Source organism: Puntigrus tetrazona, chromosome 18 (assembly GCF_018831695.1).
Source record: "Puntigrus tetrazona isolate hp1 chromosome 18, ASM1883169v1, whole genome shotgun sequence".
Classification (NCBI taxonomy): Eukaryota; Metazoa; Chordata; class Actinopteri; order Cypriniformes; family Cyprinidae; genus Puntigrus; species Puntigrus tetrazona.
Window position 1 is genome coordinate 10,120,188 of NC_056716.1, and position 15,091 is coordinate 10,135,278.

At 36.4% G+C, this 15,091-nt stretch overlaps 1 long non-coding RNA gene across 1 annotated transcript; it reads left to right on the forward strand.

Annotated features, from left to right (window-relative positions):
- Positions 1-13,783: 13,783 nt before the first annotated feature.
- Positions 13,784-14,901, forward strand: LOC122323099. The gene is made up of 3 exons (XR_006246947.1): positions 13,784-13,923; positions 13,999-14,209; positions 14,706-14,901. It is a non-coding gene; the product is annotated as an uncharacterized LOC122323099 (long non-coding RNA).
- The last annotated feature ends 190 nt before the right edge of the window (positions 14,902-15,091 follow it).

The window sequence follows — 15,091 nt, forward strand, 5'->3', positions numbered from 1 at the left end:
AGTCATCACTGAAGGCCAGGGAAGTGGGGCATGAAGTTTCCCCTGCCACTATTGTTCCCCACCAGTCAGGTGCGGTGAAGTTCCCATACTCAGGCTCCTGATCTATGGGAAGGGAGACCTCCGTTATGGCCCACCACTGCTTTGCGGCGAGGGCAGTGCTGAGCTCATCTGAGAGCTCAGATAATGGTGACCGCACTGCACTCTCAGGAATGGGAATAAAGGACATTGTCGTGTTGATTTCTGAATCGGTGGTGAAAGATGAATGAAAAAAACTGCTGTTGTCTTTGTATCTGTAAAACACTGCAGCAGAAAGAGAAAGACAAGCGATGACATAGAATAGCAAACAATTAAGAGCCTGAAAGTTGGTGATGTCTTTTTTTGATTGATTTACTGCAAAATGTTTAGTTAAAGAGAGAGATAATACAAGAATCATAGGAAAATATAATCTATATATAAAAAACGTAATTATTAACTGTATGTTAAAAAAGAAAAAAAAAATGAATTGCTCAAATCAATCGTTGCTTTCTTTCATTATTATTAAATTTACAAATCAACCTCCAATTTCCTCACGGACCTCCGCTGCATGCCTGTTAATTTTATCTCAAAGAAGAAAGCAGATATTTGAAAAATATAGTTATGAAAACATGAAACAAAGGTTAAAATTCAGATGTAAAGAGCATACTCACTCGCCAAAACTCGCTACAAATTGAATGATGCATCTTCACTCATATTTATAGACTTCTCTCTGAACGTTCTATTGGAATGCAGCGATCATAATGACGTAATATCTGACCGATCTACTGGTCTAATTGGCTGAAAAGTATTTTAAAAAGACACAAATTAACATTTAAAAAAAAAAAAAATCTATATATAATTAAACATATCTAAAATAGCTACATTCATCGCAAAAGTAAACATGCTAGCGCTTTTATGAGCGCAGAGCGCAGCGCGTTAAGTTGTCGTGTTAATATCATAAACTGCGCTGTAAATGTGGTGATTATCGGTCAAGGTTTTGGCTTTCAGGGAGATTTGTCTGTATGATGAAAACCTCCTCCTGATGGCAGTTTGACGCCATTCTTCTGGTTTGATTTAATTATTGACTATTTGATACATTTTTCGGCCTCATATTTACAAGAATGAAGATTGTAACTAATGTTCTGCCTGAAGTTCCCTGAGTTCACCACTGGATGGCGCCCTTTCTGCTCCAGATCACCTGATTGTTAGAGACTTGTAGCACACCTGTTCTTAATCACTCTTAATGACCAACCTTATTTAAATGTCTGACAGCCTGTTGTTCTTGTTTAGTCCTGATTTCTGTTGGAGTATGTTGTCAGTGAGTTAGTTGTGGTCAGAGCTTTTGTTTTCTGTTCCTTTTGTGTGTGTGAGCCACTTTTCCCCTGCCTTATGTTGAAGGGAAGTTTTTCTTTTGATACCTTACAATCAAGAAGTGTTTTCTGAGTTCCTTTGTGGCTGTTCCTATACGATGACCCTAAGATTATACTCTGGTTCTTGGAATTAATTTCAAACCAGGTTTCTCCTATTCCAGTGGTGCTGTAGTAAGCGCCAAAGTTTAACTCACCGTGGACCTGGGTTCGATCCCCACTGGAATCATAACATAGTTGTATTTGCTAAGGCAGTAGGTAAATAATAATATTGTGAAATGTTTTTAGTATTTAAAATAACTGCTTTCTATTTAAGTATATTTTAAAATGTAAATTATTCCTGTGATCAAGTTAATTATTCAGCATTTTCTTAATCCAAGTGTAACAATATACAGTACACTATTTAGAGTTCAAAAGAGTTATTTCAACTTTTATTTGGTACACAAGTGATGATAAAGACATGGAATTAAAAACAATGCTGTTATCCAGAACCTTTTATTCATAAAAAAACTAATAAAATTATTATTATTATTATTAATAATAATAATAATAATAATAATGTTAATAAAAATCATCATCATAGTAATGTTTTTTAGCAGAAAATCAGAGTATTGGATTTATTCCTGAAGGATCATGTGATTGAAGTAATGAAGTCTGATTGATTGTTTGTTCCTAATTAACTGTTCTACACTGTCTACACTTTAAAAAATAAAATCCTGTAAAATTACAGTAAACTATTTTTAATGTTGTTGATTTTAATGTTGTAACATTGCTAGAAGCTAATGATTAGATTTTTTTTTTTTTTTTTTTTTTTACAAAGCAATTGGCTCAAACAAAAGATCATCTTCAGACATTACACTTTCATTAAAATGTTTAAAGCAATTCTTAACATTCTTCTTCACCAGTGCTGGATTAAACAGAACATAAAACCGTTTCATCACATGAACATCCTGTTCCAGAATACAATGCAGTGACATCACAAACATAACATGACTATGTAATCTATACTTACTTTGCAGATCTACCTGCAGAACTGTAACATTATTTAACCTGACTAGATAAAGCCCCACTCAAAGTCCATGAAGTTTTTGATGAGAGCGCCACCTGAGGATTCACAGTTGCTGCTTTTCTTTCTGCACAAGCTTCTCTATCTTCTTGGACATTACTCTGGTTCTCTTTTGTTCCTCTTTTAGGTTCACACCAATGAAGTGTCTAGAATGTAAAACCAGAGAAACATAAGATATTAGGTTACGTAAATAAAGAATAATTGCACTTTAATCAACAAAACCCATTCTATTATTAAGACTGTTGTCATTATGCAGCATCTGCACCATCTTTAGTTCAGCTTTGATCTGAGAGGGCCTAAGAATCTTAGAGTGATGTAGACAACAACTTTGTTACAATTCTTTCTAGATTTTTTTGTTATTCTATATTATTATTATTAATGCCAAACCAATGTCTTGATTGAACTGAACAGATATTTGGAAAAATGTCAGTACCACCATTGACTTTCATAATATTACTTTTTCCTCCTATAGTAGTGATTGGTGGAGAAGATCAGTCTGGTCATGACATTTTTCCAAATATCCTCCTTTCTGTTCAGTAGAACAAATAAATTTATACAAATTTGGAACTACTACTAATGACAGATTTTCAACTATCCATTTGAGTCAATATTCATAATAAAATACGTTTCACAAAGCTATCCTTATTCAGATTTAACATAATGCTTCCTCTTGGTCCTGCAAACTGAAGACATAATAGGAGAAAACATCAATGCTGATCATCCAGCCTCCAAGTGTGACTTTGTCACCAGCAACTGAAAGAGACAACTGTGATGTTTAATGTCCTGAAACAGTATCAAATCTAGGTTGCACATTTCACAAAAAGGCTAAATGCAGTTTAATTTGTGTCTTTCCAATGGTTATCATAAAATATGCTGCTGCAAATTAATACAGTCCATGACATGGAATGACAAAAAAATGACCCCCAAAACATAAGAACAGTTCACTCAAAACTGAAAATTACTCCATAATGTAGTCACACCGAAGCCATCCTAAGTGTATATGACTTTCTTCTTTCAGACCAACACAGTTAAAAGTTTTTGAAACATTTAACCTGGCTCTTCCAAGCTTTTTCAATGCTGGTGGGTAGTGGCCATGAATTTGATATATCTGATATATCTGCAAGAACTGCGTCAGAAAACAAACCAATACTTGATTCTTTTGAAGCAGATCAATGGGTTTTATTTAAAAAAAAAAATTAATTATAAACTCCAATCACTGACTTCCACTGTGTACACCCCATTTTTGGGTGAACTATTCCTGTAAACTCCATGCCTTGCATACGTGACACTTACCCAGCAGTTTCAGTCGTGGACTGGCAAGAAGGTCAGGAGTCCAGATGCCTTCATCTGCTGCGGTGGAAAATATATGTATATGTATGCAATATGAAATTGTGTGTACAATCATAGCAGGCACAAAGCAAATAATACTAAACATATAAGATAAAACTTACATCAGCTCTGAGTATTAGTCCTATTCCTGCTGTTTATTTGCCATGTTGGCTTGAGTGAGAAGATGAAGGCAGTGGGCTAAAGAGCAAAGACTTGTATCCGTCAAGTCAACTGGCAGGATGTAGAATATTATCAAGTGTGACTTCTGTAATTTCTGAAACATAGGACAATAAAATCAACAAGAATGAATGTAGACTTTACTGTAAATTTATCACAGTGTTTAAAAGGGAATGTAGCCATCTTTCCTTCACTAATAAGACTTTTTACAACACTTAAAAGATGCATTAGGCTAAAGGCTATTAAGTCGCACAATTGCAAATATGTTGCTGCAGGTCTAAGAACAAAAGTTGCAAGTTATAATTTTCTGCTCTCAAATGGATTGAAGTATTATGTAAACCATGTAGCCTTGACTTCAATTCACTTTTCAAAAAACCCTAAAACAATTTTTAAATATAGCCCAGTCCCTCATATAAATTGTGTAAAAAATTCAAGGACTGTCACAAGTACATTTAGTGTAATGTCACGACATGTTAAATGCTAATGAACAAGCCACCTATAACTTAAACGTTAGGCTATTGCTCTTTGCTGATTTGTTTACCGTCCTATCAAGTAGACACAGAAGTAATAATAATAAAAAAAGTTGCTATTAGTAATGTGATTTGAACATATAAACAGAATAAAACAAATTTTGATCACTCACTTTGATAAACCAACGAGAATAAAAGAAAGTCCAGTTCACAGACTCTCATTCTGCTCTGTGTTCTTACTTTACACCTAATAAAATGATGGCGATCTGATGTTAAAACTCAGTATTTCTGCTGAAGGGAGTCGATGCGTCGTGGTTTTCTTCCTGTGTATGAGGACACTGAATGGCGTTGTACGTGTGACTAGACAAAAAAATACTGCATTATCTTGTGAAACTGAACAATAGTTTGCATTTGGTTTTTTTATCACGTGACATGCTTCACAGTTAACAGTATTCAACTGTATAAATGAAGATCGGTAAATTGCTGTGCAAAATTCACCGTATTTTTACAGTTTTTTTTACAGTGTACTCTCAAGTGACTCTCATTTGTGTGATCGCTAAACATATTCTAAATAAACTATAAATAAGAAAATATTTTTTATCCTCACATTCTTTCTTGTAATTCATTAACCTCAGTCATTTACCTGACCTTGCTTTCTAAAAAAACTCAATCATGTACAAACATGTTGCTTACATATTATAGCCCAGTTTGTTCTGATTACAGTGTCCTTATATTTCATCCAGTCTTATAAACAACTGATGTTAGGGCATGTGAAACTTCTGATGTTGTGTTAAAAATGTGGCATTTACCTTAAATTGTATCTAGTAACTTTTTTTCTTAATAGTCCCTTTCTTAGAAGTAAAAGCATTTTTAAAATTACTTTCCAACTTATAAATAATTTTCTTCATTTCAGTAGTGTGAGAGCACAACATGTGTTAATAAATTTTCATTATATATTTTTTCTCAAATACATGTTGGACACAATTATTGACATCCCTAGAAATTATTGTAAGTTTTATATATATATATATATATATATATATATATATATATACATATATAATCACATAGTTGGATTCTGTTTTTGTTTTCATGTTCCATGTGTTCGGTGTGACCTGATTTCAGTTAATGCAGTGGTTTTCAACCTGTGGGCCTGTTCCCCCCAACCTGTTCCCCCAGTGGGCCGCAACGGTATTGCAGGGGGGCCGCCAGTTATTATCAATAGAAATAATAATATTGCGAATGTACGTAAAAATGTGGTTTAAAAACAACACACCGATTTAGGCTATGTAACATATTTTTGCTGCATACATTTAAATTTTTTTTTTAATTTTTTTGCAGTGGGCCTCGGAAACATATGTGTTTGGTTGTGTGGGCTGTGAGTTAAAAAAGGTTGGGAACCACTGAGTTAATGTCTTATCGTGTTCAGCTGTGTCTCGTTTATTAAGTATTTACTTTGTGTATTTAGGTCCTTGTTGTTTTAGTTCAGTTTGTCTGATCTTGTCTATGTTACGTGTGGTTTAGTTTATCTGCCTCTCTGCCTGCCTGCCCGAGGTATTATTTTTCTAAGTGAATGATTAAATTTGTTGAAATTATATTCTTGTTGAGTGCTCCTTCCTTAAACTACTCTGTGACTAGATTATATATATATATATCAGGCTTAACATGCTAATATCTGTCACTGATCTGTCAGTTAATAAATGAAAATTGGCAGATTTAGATTTTTTTTTTATTTTTTATTGTGCATACAATCACATTAAGTACAATGAAACACAATATACAATAACACTAAACGATTACAAATATTTCATTAAACACATGAACATATAACATAATTGCTTTAAGCCATCTGGCCCCAGTTGTTGGTCTCTGATTTTGTTGGCCGTGTGCTCCCTTTTTTCTGGAGGTGACCGGCTCACACTTGCATTGTCCTGTTAAAGTAACAGACAGAATGATGTAACATTAAGCAGATTGAATTATTATCTTTTGAGAAAATGTAAAGATATATTGCTTCTACCATATTAAAATATAATACATATAGTTTTAAATAGTAAGGGCTGAAGTGCATACGTTCTTAAGTAAGTCTAAATAAAACTTCATGGAGAGCTGGGACGTGGGCTGTGGGTCTTGATGTTTCTGCCTCTTCAGTTTAGGCTTCTTTGTCACCTTGATGGTTTCTACACACAGTACTTTTTGTGGAGATGGCTCACACACATCTCTGCTCTCCAGCTGAAGTAAAAGACATAACCATGTAATACCAGACAGTTTTAAAGAGTGCTTCTTCAATCCAAACATATATCTTTATAATATTTGGAAATATAAAGTCGTGAGATTTTAAATAATAGACCTAGACATCATTGTAGCTTATGTGAAGACAATGAAAAGAACTTACTGATGCCTTCTGCTGCCTCCACTGCCTCTGCTGCTGTCTCCACTGCTCCCTCCGCTTCTGCTTCTGCTGCTCTGTGAGTCTTGGCTTGGCTCCCTGTCGGGGGGAGTTTCCCTGTAAAGCCCCAGAATACACAGGCAGCACTTTTGAGGTCCTGGAGGGCATAGGTAGTTCCTGGGTGGAAGAGGTGCTCAGCTGCTCAGCAAGCCTCCGTTTTCCTGCCTTTGTGGCTCTGGTGGGCACTGACGCTTCCTTTAGACACCCAGTAGGCAGTGGAGAACTGGCTAGCACTCCTGCTCCCTGTGAGGTCCTGGTATATAAAGGGTTCCTGTCAGGTATAGAAGCTACCTGTGGGCACCTGGAAGGAGAGGTCAGAGGCTTCTCCTGGAGCAGTTCCTTCTTCAATCGCTCAGGTATTTTGAGCCTCTGCCTATCCGGGGTCTTTTGGGGCACGGGTGTTGCCTTTACTGAAGAGGCTCTGCGTGACACCTGTAGCAGCTCCTGCCTCAGCCGCTCGGGTATCTTGAGCCTCTGCCTCTCCTGGGTCTTGTTGGGTACAGGTGTTCCCTTTTCAGAAGAGGCTTGGGGCTTCTTCTGCAGTTCCTGCCTCAGTGTCTTAGAGATCTGTGAGGCAGGCACAGGTTCTCTCTGTAGAGACCTTGTAGGCATCGGTGGTCTCTTTGAGGACCTGGCAGGCACAGGTGATCTCAGATCATTAGCAGCCTGTAGCAGATGCTGCCTCAGATGCCCAGGGATCCTGAGTTTTCCTCGCTGCTGGGACCCAGTGGGCACAGGATGAACCCGGGGGGTGTCACCAGGCACAGGTGGTCCCTGAGGGGACCCAGCAGTGTCTGGTACAACCTGAGGCTCCTTCTTCATAGTGGTCCTCAGTGAGTTCCCACACTCAACCTTCTCAGAACTACTAAGCACAGGTGGTCCCTGAGGTTTCTTCTGTCTCCAGTACATCTGTTGCTCCTTGGTGTTCAGTGCTGCCTCTGAGAAGCCTGAGCGCGGGGACTCAACCTTCTCAGAGTCATCACTGAAGGCCAGGGAAGTGGGGCATGAAGTTTCCCCTGCCACTATTGTTCCCCACCAGTCAGGTGCGGTGAAGTTCCCATACTCAGGCTCCTGATCTATGGGAAGGGAGACCTCCGTTATGGCCCACCACTGCTTTGCGGCGAGGGCAGTGGTGAGCTCATCTGAGAGCTCAGATAATGGTGACTGCACTGCACTCTCAGGAATGGGAATAAAGGACATTGTCGTGTTGATTTCTGAATCGGTGGTGAAAGATGAATGAAAAAAACTGCTGTTGTCTTTGTATCTGTAAAACACTGCAGCAGAAAGAGAAAGACAAGCGATGACATAGAATAGCAAACAATTAAGAGCCTGAAAGTCAGTGATGTTTTACATGCATAGTGAAGGTTTTCAGGTGGAGATTGTATAAATATTTATTTTACCAATGTGTATAACTAAAATGATTGATAAAGTAAATGTACCTCCTTAATTGTAAGTGATAATTTTTTGAAGTATTAAAGCTTTCAGTATCAGTTTTCAGAATTAATCATAATAAAAAGATTCTGAAATGGGTAAATGTCTAAAAAATATAGTCTGAATTTGGCACTGCAAGATTTGTTCTGTTGATTTACTACAAAATGTTTAGTTAAAGAGAGAGATAATACAAGAATTATAGGAAAATATAATCTATGGATAAAAACATAATTATTAACTGTATGTTAAAAAAGACTTTCTTTCATCATTATTAAATTTACAAATCAACCTCCATTTTCCTCACGGACCTCCGCTGCATGCCTGTTAATTTTATCTCAAAGAACAAAGCAGATTTTTGAAAAATATAGTTATGAAAACATGAAACAAAGGTTAAAATTCAGATGTAAAGAGCATACTCACTCGCCAAAACTCGCTACAAATTGAATGATGCATCTTCACTCATATTTATAGACTTCTCTCTGAACGTTCTATTGGAATGCAGCGATCATAATGACGTAATATCTGACCGATCTACTGGTCTAATTGGCTGAAAAGTATTTTAAAAAGACACAAATTAACATTAAAATAAAATAAAAAATCTATATATAATTAAACATATCTAAAATAGCTTCATTCATCGCAAAAGTAAACATGCAAGCGCTTTTATGAGCGCAGAGCGCAGCGCGTTAAGTTGTCGTGTTAATATCATAAACTGCGCTGTAAATGTGGTGATTATCGGTCAAGGTTTTGGCTTTCAGGGAGATTTGTCTGTATGATGAAAACCTCCTCCTGATGGCAGTTTGACGCCATTCTTCTGGTTTGATTTAATTATTGACTATTTGATACATTTTTCGGTCTCATATTTACAAGAATGAAGATCGTAACGAATGGATGAAAGTGAGTTGGTCATAACACATCAGGTAAAAACAGGGTACTAAAATCCCAGCATTGCACACATCTAATTTGTCAAAGATAAATTCAGCATCCTGCTGTATAAACAACTTATTTAGAAATATTAAGAAACATCATATATAACAAAAGGACAAATTATAAATAATTATTAATCCCAACATGAGCCTGTCTGAGACACGAGCAGTCGTCTGTTTTTCTGGATATTCTTTTAGGACTGTGAAGTGTGAAAACTCGCCTGTTTTTATCTTATTATTATTATTATTGTATTTACGTTAGAAATATTATATACTTTGGAAATGCGTGAAAAATATATCATGTTCAATTATATGTTTTAATATATATAAATATATTTTCATATTTAAAGTTTTTGAACAGTAGCTCACCAAGCATGCATTTATTTGATCCAAAATACATATAGTTGTGTAATGTTCTGCCTGAAGTTCCCTTTCTGCTCCAGATCACCTGATTGTTAGAGACTTGTAGCACACCTGTTCTTAATAACTCTTAATGACCAACCTTTGATAATATTGAGAATTTTATGGGTCGTGTGTTCTTATAGATACTGATTGTATTATTGGACCCTCCAGAAAGAACACAGTCTGTCACAGTTGTAAGTGATTTGTCGTCAGGTAACTTTAGTTGCTTTTAGGTTTTGTTTTATTGCCAGAAAATGTATACTTGAATATTTCTCCTGTAGGATGAAGATGATGATGATGAAGAGACCACATCTGCTGTGACAGAAGTGGACAATGCTGGTAGATCCACTGAGGTATGATGCATACCATTATAATGTATTGCCCCTTTTTGCATTAAAGTAACAAACTGTCATTGTCCTTTCACAGAACATACCTAGGGATTTGCCCACAGATGAGGGTCCTTCAACGTCAGCACACAATCTAAGCAGGGCAACAATTTGTGTCCAGGTGTCCATATTTTAATTATATTGTCTGACCAAACAATCTCATTTATTAAATTTTTTTCCACCTTCCTAGTTGCCAGCAAAGGAGCTGTATAAGGTCCATCTTCAAAAACAAATAAGGAAAAGTGACATGGAGATGGACCTTATGCAGCTTCAAACGGAAGAGAAAAGGCTCCTCGTTATAAAAGCAGCACTTGAAATTGAATTAATGGAGCATCGCCTTAAAGTGAGAACTTGAACTTGAGAACTCTGAATATTAATGTGTTGCATGTTAAAAGTGTTGTGTGTGTGTGCATTTATATATGTGTATATCTGTGTGTATGTATAAAGCAACATAAAAAAACATTTTTTTTCTTTTCTTTTTTTTTTTTTAGGAAATAAAGAAATAAAGTGACTGGCAGGCCAGTGCAAAAAAACTAATAAAAGTTATTTTGACACATCCTTTCTCTCAAAAGTCTTCAGTCTCTGTTGGCCTGTAGAGTCTGTAGATGTTCCTCTGGCCCATCTTCCTCAATACAAGGAGGGTGGCTCTCCCCTCTTATAGTGGCAATATTGTGAAGCACAACACAAGCCACTATAATGTCACATGCCCTCTCTGGAGTAACCTGGAGCCCACGCAGACACTGAAACCGAGATTTGAGGATCCCTATAGTCATCTCCACCTTGGCCCGTGTTCGGCTGTGATCCAGGTTAAAGCGTGTCTGTGGTCCAGGATCAGGTTCAGGGTAGGGTGTCATTAAATAGGGCAGACAAGGGTATCCTCTGTCCCCCAGCTAGTAACCAGTGTACTGTCCTGTAATGATTGAAGTGTACAACACAAATATAGTAAAAAGGAAAAAAAAATTGTATAAAGTAAAACATACCCTGCTGAAATGCCTGGCATAATGATGACTCGCGGAAAATTCTGGCATCATGTACAGATCCTGGCCATTTTGCCTCGACATTGGTAATTATTTGGGTTGCCTCACATATTACCTAGTTAGTGGAAAAAGTAATGACTTTAATGATTTTAAGAAGGGAAAAAAGTTAAGTTGATACCTGCACATTGATACTATGAACAGATTTCCTATTATCATGGTCTCCCTCATTTATTGATGGAGCTTTATTAGGAATGTGAGTGCCATCGATGCTCCCAATATGAAGTGTGTGTGCGCATAATGAATACATGTATTGATATCAATAATATTATATAATAAGATTAAATATGCGTCATAGATTTCACTACAAAGCACAAACCTGCCACTCTGTAGAATTCGTCTTTAATAACAAGCAGAGGTTTATGGCCAGGGAACTGTACAAACGTGGGTAAGAACTGTTTAAGTGCCAGACATACTGAACGAACAGCTCTACACACAGTTGCCTTTCCCACATGCTCTGATTTGGTACAAAAAATGGCCAGGCGCAAAAAACCTAAGTGCTATGCACAGAATGTTTTCTATGCTAAGCGCAGAGCTGCGGTTTGTCACATTTGCAATATACGGTTTTAAAAGACGTGTTTAATAAACTTACAAATCGTTTGAAAAATGATAACGCTCTTTCAAGTATTCATTAAGGTATGCAAACACGTCAATACGTGGTCTTATAACCCTCTCCTGACAAAAAAAACCTTGTATAATTTGTGCTTCTACGTCCACAGGATCCTCATCAAAAGGGCACGCCATGCTCACCGACCTTCTGAAACAAAGTTACACTGAAACATCACCTTCTCCCAAGCAGATTATCTTCAGAGAGTCAGTCGCTATGGTTACATACATACCCAGAAAGTTACCTCCGTTTTTGGAACCGAAAGTTGAGGTTATCCACAAACTTGCCCTTAAACATATCCAGGTATGTCACATAACCTGCTTTCTGGAATACCCCCCAGGTCGCCTACAAAACACAGATAAATTGTTTCACTTACCGTCTGCAGTTCTGAATCATGGCCAGGATGTAGTCGGGACTGCTCCATTTTTCAGTATGTGCAAATACAGCATCGAAATGATGAATTAAAAAAAAAAAACATCAACAAACACACTCATAAAACTCCTTTGCTGCCCCATAAAAAGAAATTGCATCCACTATTCACGTAATGCTGAGTTCCTTTTAAAAGATTACAATGTAAAATAGCCTTAAAAATGGCCATATTCTGAAGGTAAAATTACAACGGTAAAATATATATATATATATATATATATATATATATATATATATATATATATATATATATATATATATTAACTTGTACACACATTAGTAGTGTTAATTTAAAATTGAGGATTTTGTTGTGAGGTTTAAAGGGTTAAAGATGTAAAAAGAAAAAAAACCCCAAAAAACAGCATTAACTGTAATTAAATGAACTGCAATTTATTTAAACCAAAACCCTATAGAAAAACAGTTAATAGTGAGCTATTATGCGTACCGCTGTTCCTGTTAGCAGGATATGTGATACCCCGGACAGATTATCACATTTCTTTTTATATTTTTGTATTACGTTTATTCTAACCACAGTGAGTTCTCTAAAGCATTTCTATTATTCTCGTGGTTTCATGCTAAGGCATTATTTTAAGTTGAAATGTGATGTATGTTATTTCTATATAAATGCCTGTTCCAAATACGCATATTCGCATATTAAGGCATAGTTTCTAATTTATATTATACCTCAGCAAAGATCTATGTGTGTGATTGGTCGTGAGTGCGATTTTGTTATTTAATATCATCCTTAACAGTTAAAAACTGCATAATATGCACACCATCCTTGTTTCATTTGAGTTATACACATGGTTGTTCACTATATCAACTGTTCTTTGATGTGTAAACGAGTGTTATATCTGTATCTCAGGTTAATTGATTCCGAGCGCATTCTTAGCATAAACGCCGTATTAAATATGTGCAATATGCATTATGGCAAGAAGGTTGTCTGTTATTTGGGGAGTCCTACTAACTTATTTGTACTGTTTGGTTATTATGTTTATGCATGTTATTGATAAGAGGGGAAGGTAAGCAATGGTTCAAGTATTTTTGCATATTTTGAAATATAATTTAAATTATGTCCAACACAATTCCAGTCAAAGTAGAATATTATAAGAAACTGCAGCATATCCAACATATATCCACATACCTGATTGATTCTTTGGAGGGCCAAATGTTGGTCTTTTGAAGGTCGACACTATGCTTCACACTACAGTGAAAAGTTTGAATCATGCTCTCTCCTAAACCTATCTGCATTTTAAAAATATAAGATTTCACAGTGATCTGATTCTGTAATATATTTTTTTTCTTAGTTACTACAACGTTACTTTAGTAAGACCATGTTTTCCTTAATTTATATTTCATATTAACAGCGTAAACATTAACCATGCAACAATATAATGTTTAAATGTTAAACTAAGTTTACCAGCAATCACAAATCAAATAAGACATTTCTTAGAAAAATATTTTACCTAACATGTTAAGTGTCAATTAGATGACAAGGATATGACTATGGCGTATCTCTCTTGGGTCTCACTTGTGCCTCAAATACATGAAATATGAGCCATTGTGTTTCTTGCATAAAGAAAATGTCATACTCATTCAAACAAAGATATTTTTACTGTTGCAAGTCTTTGTTCAGCTACTGTGCAGGGTTGCCAGGTTTTCACAACAAAACCCGCCCAATTGCTACTTGTGGCAGAGTGAGTATGTTCCTCCCCTGTAGTTAGAAGACAGCCTATCAGAGCAGAGTGCTGCGTATATAAAAGCCGCTTGTTGTGCTACCCGGGATGTGTCATTGCTAGCTCCGCCCCTTGGTGTGTGTGGGTTTCCGCATGGAAAAGGTATGTTTTGGTGGTAGTTTGTCTGGTGTTAAAGTTTAGTTAGTGTATATCAATTAATTAAATTCACTCTTGTAGCTGGAATAGCTTCTGGTTTGCGGTTTTGCAGTGGTGCGCAGGCTGTCATTGATCCCCGGTAAGCCCAGTTTGATAAACGGTTTATATAAAATTACATCTGTTTAAGTCGCATGTTTTGATTTCAGCTGGCTTGAGTCCACTTTTCGTGTGAATTGTCAAACATTATGCTGTGAGCAATCATACAACTTAGGTTATTGTGACGAAGATTTGGGTAAGTATCAGTGTATTTTTATGTATTTGTTAATTTGGTTAACGAATTGTTAAATTTTAGCAGGATATTCCGTGGAAACGCTTCGATTGCAGCCTACAGATTAAGACTGTGCTGCTGTTTTGCTGCTATTTCCTCTGTTCCTTGTTTAATGCTGAAACCTAAGGCTATGGAAACAGAGATGGTCGGTTCATCACTGTGCGCGTTTGGCGAGCGTTGACCGGCTCCCATTCAGTGATCGGCTTCCTGCAAGTGTTCAGTGCGACTTACTTAATTTGAGTTTCGTTGTTTTGTTATTGCATGTTTTTTTTTCTCTTGTGACTGTTTATTTACATCTTTTGTAATAGTCTTGTGGTTAAGTCTCTTTTTTTTTTTTTTTTTTTTTCATTTCATCTTTCTTATATTTTACTGCTATATTGTGATTACTGGAGAATTCTCTTAACCCAGTTTTAGTATAATTGAGGTATTTATTGATTTGTTTCTTGCATGTGTGTTTTAGGCCCTGTATGAGAAGGCTAGCTGTTATGATATCCTGGTGGTGGTGTTTGGAGCACGAAGTATGGACTGCTGTCTGATCACTCACTCCACTGGTGTGTTTGTGTGCGCGTGTGGTTTAACATTCACTTTACAGCTAGCCTAGTCTGTTTGTACGTTTTAGTCCCTGTTTGACTTGCTGTGGTTCTTTTTTTTTTTTTTTTTTTTTTTTTTTAATAAACAAACATGCTTCTATACTAATGTCCTTGTCTCTGCCCTTCATGGTCACGAACCTGTGTGTCTCAATCTAAACTCTTAGTTCCCCTTACTTTAAAGGGGTGGCGTAGTCAGCATTAATTCCTAGGGTTTTGAAAATCGTACTGTAATCTGAGTTAGTTCCTGTGGCCACGC